A 10,950-nucleotide genomic window follows, 5' to 3' on the forward strand; every position below is an offset into this window, starting at 1 on the left:
AGCTACATTAACCTTTATTTCCAAAACAACCTCCGGTGCTGTCTAAATTGATCTTTTTGCTCTTTTCGCTGAAGTTAAGAAGATCGATCAATCCAACTTTATGATCCCAAAGTTATAGGAAATTACCACAATAGCCCCGGTACAGAAATCGTTTATTGCGTTTCTAAATCATAAGTTTATAAACTCTTGACTTCAAGACTGTTAGAATGTCTAATTTTTTCTAATAGACTCGTTTATACTTGTATTCCGCATTTAGTATTATTTAAATAGAGTATTTTATAAAGTCATAATTCGCCAAAAAGCACACTCTAAAATTTACTTCTTTTATTTTCTGATATCATTGACTCAACACAATTTATCTATAAAAGAGTTAAAATATAAACATAGAAATGTTTCAGCTTCCATACATTTTATACATTTGCTACGTCAGAAATGAAACCAGAATCAATTCATGAAATTGCCAACAATTTTTTGAAATTTTTGCGGAATATGACCGCGTACTTGTGTATAAAATTTATTCCTTCACTCAATCATACCAAATAAAATTAATCATTATTAATTATAGGAAACATGTCCATTCAAAGCGTATATATAAATGATACGGTGAGGTTATACCGCCCTAAATTATGCAACAAAAACTGTTCAAATATTCCGCGAAAATATCCTGCAAAATTATTCCGGTGGCACAAATGTGTTGTCAAAAATGAAATAAAATTCAAGAGCGAAAAAAATTTAGAAAAACGTGAGAGATATCAGGTTTTTGGGATTGCAAATTGGAATAATATATATATATATATATATATGTATATATATTATATATTATATTTTATATATATGTATTATACGAGTACCGAAGTCCTGGTAACCAATCCATACATATGCGACTATTATTATATAATTTAATTGATATATAAGTGATTTAAGTTTAATTTATGGTATATTACATGAAATTTTATATTCATAATATAATTTATTTGGCTGAATTGGAAGCCTTTACGAACAAAAATTATATATTAGTCATATAATCGTATGAGCATTATCATTGCTGTCCACAACAACCACAATGACAATAAATAATCAATTAAAAATATAAAACGGTTCGAAGCACTAAGAAAACCAAAATTTATGAAAAAATGTGATGTCAAATAATAATGGAATTAAAGCGCACACTTTTGTTGGAACTTCCACATGACATCAACTGCAAAAATTGAATTATTAACACAAACAAGTAGAAAAGCTAGAATTGATCGAGAAGGGAAAAATAATAGTCCACGTAGATAATAAGAAGTAGATGATGAGATCTTTACTTCAAGTGATGATGTCAAAAATGTGTTGAATCAGTCTTTTACCAGCAAAGGTCAGTATTTCCGCCAGTCGTAAATACTGAGAGTTTCATATTGTTGACTACATGCTTCTTCATCCGAAGATGCGGTCATTCTCCACTTCATTTTCCACCAACCGGTACCGAATCATTACAAAGTTTTAGCCAGAACAGTGTCTTCCATTCACACGACATAACTAAGCCAGCGAAACCGATGAATTTTAGTGCGCTTAACTATTTCAATGTCCCGATATAGCTTATACAGCTCATTATATTAAAACTAGTTGAGTCAGTACACTTGAGCACTTTTACTTTCTATTAACTGTGAGGTTTCTTCAAAACTCCTCTCTACGTCTTGACGGGATTATTGCTTATCATTTCATCAGACTAAGGAATAATTGACCTCAGATCTGCATACCTCCCAAGGAGACTGTAACCTTTCTGAGATTCGATAAGGAGGTGTTGATAAGTCTGTCAGTTTATACAGATCATTGTTCCATCTAATTCCATACTCACTGCCTACGCATAAGGAGCCATATATTTTCCAAAGAATTTTTCTCTCAAATGCTCCTAACATCTTCTTTGTCCAAGCCTCTGCACCATACAGTATTACAGTTATGTGAAAACACTTGTGGAATGCAATTCTATTTTTGTCGAGAAAGGACTTTTTGTTTCAATGGCATCCTTTGTTGGCAGTAAGATTTGTTAGCAAGAGTGATTCTTCATTAAACCTCTAGGTAGATGTCATTTTAAGTATTTACGCTGTTTTTCAAATAAACAAAATATTTTTCAACTACGAAATCAAAGCTGTTGAAAGTTGTGGATCCCAAGACGCTCAAGAAGTTTGTTTATCGATAGAAAGTACTTTGTTTTTTCTTCATTTACAACAAGACACATTTGCTTCGATATACAACTGATATTTTTCCAAAATAAAGAATATACAATTCGTTTAAATTTTTAATCACTTCAAGAAGACCGTCTTTTATTTCCACCAAACAATAAACTGATTTACTTTCCATATATATATATATACACTTTAACATGATGTAGGGGTTAACGTTAGTCAAGTATAAAACCCTTAAAAAGTCATAATCATGAGCCGCTACTGTTTCACCTATGGTAAAAAGTTTATGTTAATACACTTAATAACATCAATTCAAAGTGTAATCATGTTGTGTTGGTGCTTATATCAACAGCAACGGCAACACAACTTACAGTACAGCAACAATTACAACAGCAACATCATCATCCATGTCAGCTGCAGCAATAAATGCTGCAGTAGCAATGAAAATATTTTGACCAACACTGCCACCACACATCAGCACATCAGCACGTCATGCGAATGTGATATCATTAACTCAATGATGGAAATTTGCATTGGAGCACATGTCTGCCTAACCACTCCCAAACCACTCCACAATTCGAATATGAAATGCATTTGGGTTGCCCCTACCAAGCCGGGTACTTCTTGCAAATTAGCGAACAGCATGCGTGATAGCTACTCAACTAGGATATTTTACGTCGAGCACTGTGTACTTTGCGTGCTCTGATTACGTCGGTTTCTGCACTGCAGAGCAGGACATGGAGCCGCTGCTCGCACTGCCGTCAACGAAATCATATGTTATTGAATTAAAGCTGAAATTGCTGTGCTCCGTTGTGCAGTAATTTGAGTATGAAAGCACGTTAATTTGATTTATTTATTTTAATTTTTTTATTTGTCTCTGATGTGATTTTCTCTGATGTAAATTACTTTGTATACAAGCGATTTTGAGCTTCGCTGTCTATTTTTTGGTCATGTGGACGATTTGTGCATCTCCCACTTGCAATAGCCAATGACCAAATATTGATGACAGCTTTTTGGACTCAACTTTGTATTTTTACTTTTTAAAAAATTAATTTAAAATGGAAGTGGGAGGGCGAAACGGCGAAAGGACGAAAGGACGATACATTTTGGCATTTTCATGCAAAATGCAATTGAAAAAGTAATTTATCATTGCGGTGTTGATGAAATCGAAATTGAATTTTTGCGTAAAATTGAGTTATTTTTTATTAAATGCTTTTAATATATTTTTGTGGTAAACGCACTTTTTACAATTCAACTTTAAAATAAATTTAAATAATGTAAAAATAAAGGAAATTATCGTTTTTACATAATTTCATTCACAAGAACTAACTATGGATGCATAGTTACTATATTCTTTATTCACCGATTCGATTAAATATTACTGATCATCGTTTTTTTTTTATTATTTAAACTGAAGTTTGCATCTAGAATAGGAATCACATAAGAATAACTAAACACGGCACCACTGTCATTGCTCAGGCACCATATTCGCCAGATCTGGATCCGTGCGACTTTTTCCTGTTCCCGAAACTTAAATTACTCCTTCGTGGTAAGTGTTTTGAGTCGATTGAATCGGTAAAAGAGAATTCGCTGAAGGAAGTAAAAGCCATACCTTTACGGGCCTACGAAAAGTATATGGAAGATTGGGTTAAGCGTTGGCATATGTGTATCGCTTCAGAAGGAGCATATTTTGAAGGAGATAAAATAAATTTGGAATAAAATTTAAATTTGTGTGTTTTATTTACAAAATCCAAGTACTTTTTGAACAGAAGGTATATTGTTCTTTATTTCAAATCACATGAAATACATGTGAAATACTGTGAGTGTTAACACTGTTTCAAAAATATACATCAAATAGAACCCTATCTATTTTTTATCTATACATGTTCTCGTCTTTTTATTTGCAGTTTGCCATTTTGCAATATGAATCGTGTAACAATTAACGGTTGTTAGAGTTTTGGAAATTTTATGCAAAAATATTGGCAATTTTTCGCATCGAATTTTCTCATCATTATTTTTCGCTTAATAGATATGTCAACAAATCAAACTGTTGTATATTGGGAAATAAAAACTTTTAGGTAGCTGTCGAAAAACAATTTTATTTACAAAAAGTCAAATTCCTGAAAAGTCACATCCACAAAAACTCACCTCCACAAAAAGTCACGTCCATAATAAGCCACATCCACAAAAAATCATATCCACAAAAAGTCACATCCACAAAAGAAAAATATAGTCTCTTCTTCAAATATTAAAGTTTGACATAAGCCGTCAATTCTAATCGCAACAGCCACATGATTACATGAAATAAAAGATTGGGATATGAAAGATACATGGTTTCAAAATATTCCCTGGAAGTGTAATTTCATATTTTGGTGATGTAAATTAGTCGACAAGATCCTCCGATTAGTCACATATTAAAGCGACTTATCCTTAAAGCATTAATGTTTTAAAAGGAACATCTGTCAGATTATGGCTAAGATATTGCCAACTATTTGCCAAAAATTCACCAAAAATAATCTCGTCGAGAACATTTAAATGATCATATTTTTGCATATATTGTGACATGGTTCAATGTTCAAATAAAAATTTAATCAGAATCTAAATCTGATATTTCTGTATTTGAAAAAACCATTTCCACTGATATGATATCAAACATACTTAAAATTAATACATATCAAGCAGTTTTTCTTTAAAATGTCAATATGTTTCTGTTTGATGACGCTACAAAGGTATAAATACTCGATAATCACTGTCCAATGATAGTAATATCAATAAAAAAATTTGAGTGTTTCATTGAAAGATGTTGAAGTTACGACTTACACAACTTGATTTTTTTTCTTTTTCTTTTATATTATATTTATTGTAATATTTACGATTAGTTTTTAAATATTTGCATTTTAGCAACCCCCAGTCCGTTGTTGGTAGACCTCAATGATGTCTCTCTCTTCCATCTCCAATGAGGTTGGGGTATCAATGATATTTACTCAGTAACATCATTTTTATAATTACTTTCTAATAAAAAATTAAAATGACTTAATTAGAATATGTGCTGTCAACAAGGAAGAGAGTATTTTACTATTATTATGAAACTCTGCAAATACGAATTGTAAGAACCCAGGGATTCTTTAAAAAATTTATACTACACCTTCTCCATCACTTTTTAAAAGTCATTTCGTTTTGGACACATATAAACTTTGTAACGAATTTAATAAAAATTTCACAATTTTATTCCCTTCTCTATCCCCTCAATTTAAACTGTAAACAAACCTCAAACAATTATCGAAATCATACGCAAACCAGTAACAACTTAAAAACTACTACAAATGAAAAGAAATGTTCTGAAATCAATAAAGGAGAAGGCAACACTTAAGTTTCCACAATACGATCCTTTGGCATACAATTAAAAGTTTCATTTCAATTTGAAAAAGCACTGCAACAACAAAAGAAACATATAACCTTAAATTGTCTTCATTTAGGCGCCAAAAAGTATGCAGAAAAAAATTGGTAAATTTCCAAACACGTTTTTCACTGCTCATTTATTTCAATTGTTATTTTTATGTGCAGCGCCGCAAGTTATGCTGCCTTTTTCCACTGCCGGCTTTAATACTTTTTCATTGTATAGTTTTTATGCTTTCAACGAGGTTTTCAAATGATCAAAGCTTGTATATTTGCGTACTTAATGTATACAGTGATGAAATCCCCCAAATATTTTTTATTATGTCACTTTGAAAGGACTTTTATCCCCTTCGACTTTTTAACAGCAATTTCCAACCTTTTTCTGAAGGATTTGTTATCATTTTTAACCCTTTTGTGGTATATTTTTTTAAACTTTTTTGTTTGTATATGTAAGGATTGGGGATAACAAATTATATGACAACATTAAATTTGTATTTTGGCTTTAATGCATTAATTCTGTTACGAAATGTGATATTATATATAACATAAGATGAAATGAAATGCTTAAGGAATATTAATATTAGATTATGTCGTTTTCTATATAAAAAATATAGTTGTAATAATACAGATCTTGCTTTAATGTTATCATCAAAAAATAAACTTCATCTCTCATAGGCCATCTCTAAAGCCGAAGTAAGATGCAATTTTAAGAAGAAAAATCCTTGTTCGTCGCATAAGCCAGCAAATAATTATTGTATGAAAATTCAATTTACAGCTCAAACACTTTCAACTGTAATAAATACAGTCATAAATTGGCAATTTCGCCATTTTGCACTAAATAACTGAAACAATTAAGTCTTTGTAGATATGTATAATATTTCTACAATGTAACGAAGAAAGTATCTCAGGTTCCATACAAACGCCCACATAAGTGCACAGAAGCAGCGTGCAAAAACTGACACCCATAATAGCTACTTCCCGGTTTAATATGTATATGTAATGAAAAATAAGCACAAGAAATCTACAATACTAGTTGGCTTTTTCGTTGTCGACTATATATACCGACAGCGATATAATGGCTCATTTTGCACGTCCGCACTTAAATGCCAACACGTGACTCAATTCGTTGCCTTGACGGCTTTGTTTCGTCCTTCTTAAACGGAACTGTAATTTTTTTCTATTTTTTTCAACCGACCGTTTTCAATATGCGCCATGTTGTATATATCACTACTAAAGCACCGCTACATCCTCGACGGACGCATACCGCTTATGGCCACCACCTCTGCCACCGACACTCCATTATTTCTTTTATTTCGTTTAAACTGTTGGACACTTTTGTTGCCATCCTTTTTTGTGTTTATTTTCATTGTTATTTTACTTTGACTTATTTTTTTGTTATTCTTTATTTTGTTTTTTCGTTACTCTTCTAGAGCATTTCGCTTTTATGTCATTTTTCGCTTTGTGGGTAAACGCGAAAAAACTGTTAACAACCCAATCCATAAAGAGCAACACTTATGCCGCATTCTGATGTGGTTTGATGTGGTCGATAAGCACACCATTTTGCACCATTTGCCATTGAAATACTCGCACCGTCACTTAATTGTAGCCGCTGACCGTCCAGAGGTTCTGTATCGAATTGGCTTTCATTTGACTCGGTCGCAGCAGCATTATTTTTTTATGATTTGCATTTGGCATGGATTTTATTTTGTATTTGTGCAATATTTTCACTGAATTCTCACTTTATTTCCATTTTTTGAAGTTCCTTCAACCAATATGCGGCATACAACATGTTGCAGCTCTGGAAGTCCTTTAAAGGCTGCTGCCAGAATAAATTGCTTTTCAAACATATTGTGCTTATAAGCATAAAAAAATTCATAGCAACTAAATTGGTAATTTTATAGTTATTTGCAGGTTTTTTTGCACCAAGTACGCCACGCAGTTATCCTATAACAACAATTTGCCATTGACTTCTCCTGTTACAATCATTTTCATTTTAGTATTCTCTCTTCACTTGCGACTATCACAATTTTCTTTTACCCAAACCACACTCTTTGGCGTCATATTCTGGCGCTCAATAGGTCTGCACTTTTACAGCGAACCCAACCAATGCAATTATGTATTTTTGGTCGTTTTGACCAAAGCACTTCATCCATGATTTAGCATTCTTTTTGGTTTTAGTAATTTCTACACTCATTCCATTAAGCGCGAATCTTATGCCCTGGCAACGTCTCGGACAAGCTTGCTTAACACAGATTGTCCTTTTAGCTTTGGCGCTTGTTAGTTAGAGAAATGCGATTTTGTACTTTCGCCCTATAGGACATCGGTTTCGTTATTTCTTTTTATTTTTGATATTTTCACTCTGAATTTTTATTTCCTCCTGCCATTTCGTTAGGATGAATGGCCCCGCAGGTCATGAATGTTGCAATTTAAATGGATTTATTCATTTGATGCTGGTTGCGCTTTTCTTTCCTTGCTACTACACGTGCTAGGTAATGAGGGAAATATGCACAGACAACGGATCAGGTGGAAATACTGACTGAGATTTTCATACCGGAATTGTTAAATTATGCAAATGCAAACTTAAGAAAATATTTAATTATTTCAACATATTTCACGGTAATAAAAACTGTGAAAAATTCTTTAAAAAATAACTGAAAATATTCCTTAATATTGTTTTTAATTTTATTATCAAGAAGAAGTTACAACACATTACTTTAATATATACGTCTATAACGATTGAAGCGTTCAGTGCAAAAAGCTAAATATGACAATCGATTCAAGCGATATACGTTAATACATATATATAACTACTTCACCTGGGTACTCAAGAAATTTTAATAAAATATAGAGAAATATATGAGAAAATGAATTCGTAAAATTAAATAATAATATTCTTCTTAAGAACATTTCTTTTCTGCTTTGACTTCTTCAAATGTCTCTTATAAGTGATGTTATTGGTGTCTTTGATTAGAAGACAGATATGTTATTTCTCCAACGACATGAATTACTTATTGCAATACAAATAGATCCTGTAACTATAGTTGAAATGATTCATTATATTTATAATAAGGTAATAAATAAAATGAAAAAAGAATATAAATCATTGAAGCATCTTATTTACAAAAATTTTTAGTAATACGGATAAGCACAAAATAAAGCCAGAACATCATTTTCGAAAACAATTAAAAGAAATATTGAAATTAAATTACTGATGTGAATAACCTTATTAATTCATATCATTTACAAAGTAAACTTCTTCACTTCATTTACGCATACAGACAGTAAATAATTTTTTTCAAATATATATATTAAATACGAGTTTCTACGAATAATCATAAAGTTTACCTATTTTGTGGTACTGTGAAAGGGTATACAAAATGTTATCAATACAGGGTTACCCACATGGTGGTACTAAAAGAACAACAAAAACGAGAAACAATATACTTCTTATAGAAATTTTGATAATAGCTCAATTGTAATATTGAACTTTGTCAACACGTGTAAAAACATCATTTAAATGTTCTCCATAAGGTAATTTTCAACAAATTTTCTAAACATAGTTGATAGAATTTTTCTAAACATAACCTGATAGAGTTGCCATTTTAAAAAATCCAGAGTTGATGGATATGTTACTTTCCGTTAACATTCAGTGATTCAGTGGTGATAAAGCGCATGATAGTAATAACTAATGTATATATCAAACATATTAAGGGCAAGAAATAAAAATAAAAAATTTTTCCATGGAAAATATCTGTATAAAGAATTTTAATGTATTGATTTAAAATATGAATAATGAACAACAATTGGCCAATCAAAGTTTGTAATCACAGAAGGCAGAAAGTCTGGATCAGCACAAATCTTCACTGGAATTCACTGAACTGAAATTAGGCATCCCAAATATATCAATTTATTGGACGATAGAAAGTGTTTGTGTGATTGCTAAAGTGGACGAATATAAATTTCTCTCATTGATCGTTAACTTTGTCATCCAAAAGGCCTAATCTAATAGATTAAACGATCTATTAAAAGACTACCATTACAGATACAATAAATGCCTTTCTATTCGATCAAATGTCATGACATTTTGACATCAGTGAAAGATCCAATTTTTCGACTTAAATAATTGACAATAGATTGCCTTACTTAAAATACCTATTTACTTTCACTCCATTTTATAATTTCAGAAAATCTAGATATTTATTTATTAAATCTATAAAAATATTATAAATTCGATACTACTTCTTTTTTTTAATAAAGGTCGATAATTAATAAATTGGTACAAAATTTGACAAATAAGTATAATATGGTTAAGGTTTTAAATGCTTAAAAACTAATTATTTCTAATGATATTGCTTTTAAAATAAAAACAGCATGATCCGAGATAATGTGCTTCTATTGCTACAAAAAACTGTATATTACTTATAGATAATGTTAAGGAATGAGTATATAGGTATCTCCATAAATTCCGCATTTGAAATATTACTTTTAAACAATATTTATATTATTTATTTTCTATTTTAGTTTAAGCCAGAAACTTAGATCTGTTTAATAATAAATATGATTTATTTTTAAATTTGAAGACATACTATATCAAAGCAATATATATGGAGCCATTTTTCAGAATTTGTTTCAAAATGTGTACGGCATTCAAAGCGTCTTCTTTCTAAAGCTACTTTTATTAACTTGAACAATTGCCTGCAGACAAGCAAAAGAATCCATGCCATTTCGATCAAAAGCCTAAACTAGGGAGCTACTTATGCTGAACAGAAGTGGCATCCGACTTGTCACAGGATTTCTAACTGGACACTGCGGAGTTAAAAAACATTTATTGAATCTAGGTATTACTAGAGACGATAGCTGTAGACTTTGTTACGAAGAAGATGAAACAGCAGAGCACATTTTGTGTCATTGTGATAGTCTTGCAAGACTCAGACTTCGCTACTTATCCATTGTCTATCCGCTTATAACGGAATTAGCCAACATCTCTCCAAAGGAGATATTGGTATTCTTAACTGCTACTCGTCTATGGAACTGAAGTGGGTATGTCACAATAATCCTCGAGGATGCAGTGACGCGGTGACTACTTCCCAACCCTTTTTGAAAATAAAAAAAAAATATAACTTGAACCAACAAATGAATTTTACCTGTAATCTACTTTTATTTAATACTGGGTTGACTTACTTTTGCCAGTTTTTAGTGAATATGAATCTTCACTCTACAAATATTATATAAAGAGTTACAAAAAAAAAACAACAATAAGAAAACATGTATATTATAACATCATTAGTTGATATTGATAGTTGTCCAGAACAAGTTTTGTCTTCAACGACATCTCCACTCTCTGTGAATTGTTTATACCAGATGTAAACATTTTTTATGACCTAGTCTG

The sequence above is a fragment of the Teleopsis dalmanni genome, chromosome 1 (assembly GCF_002237135.1).
Source record: "Teleopsis dalmanni isolate 2A chromosome 1, ASM223713v2, whole genome shotgun sequence".
In the NCBI taxonomy this organism is placed as follows: Eukaryota; Metazoa; Arthropoda; class Insecta; order Diptera; family Diopsidae; genus Teleopsis; species Teleopsis dalmanni.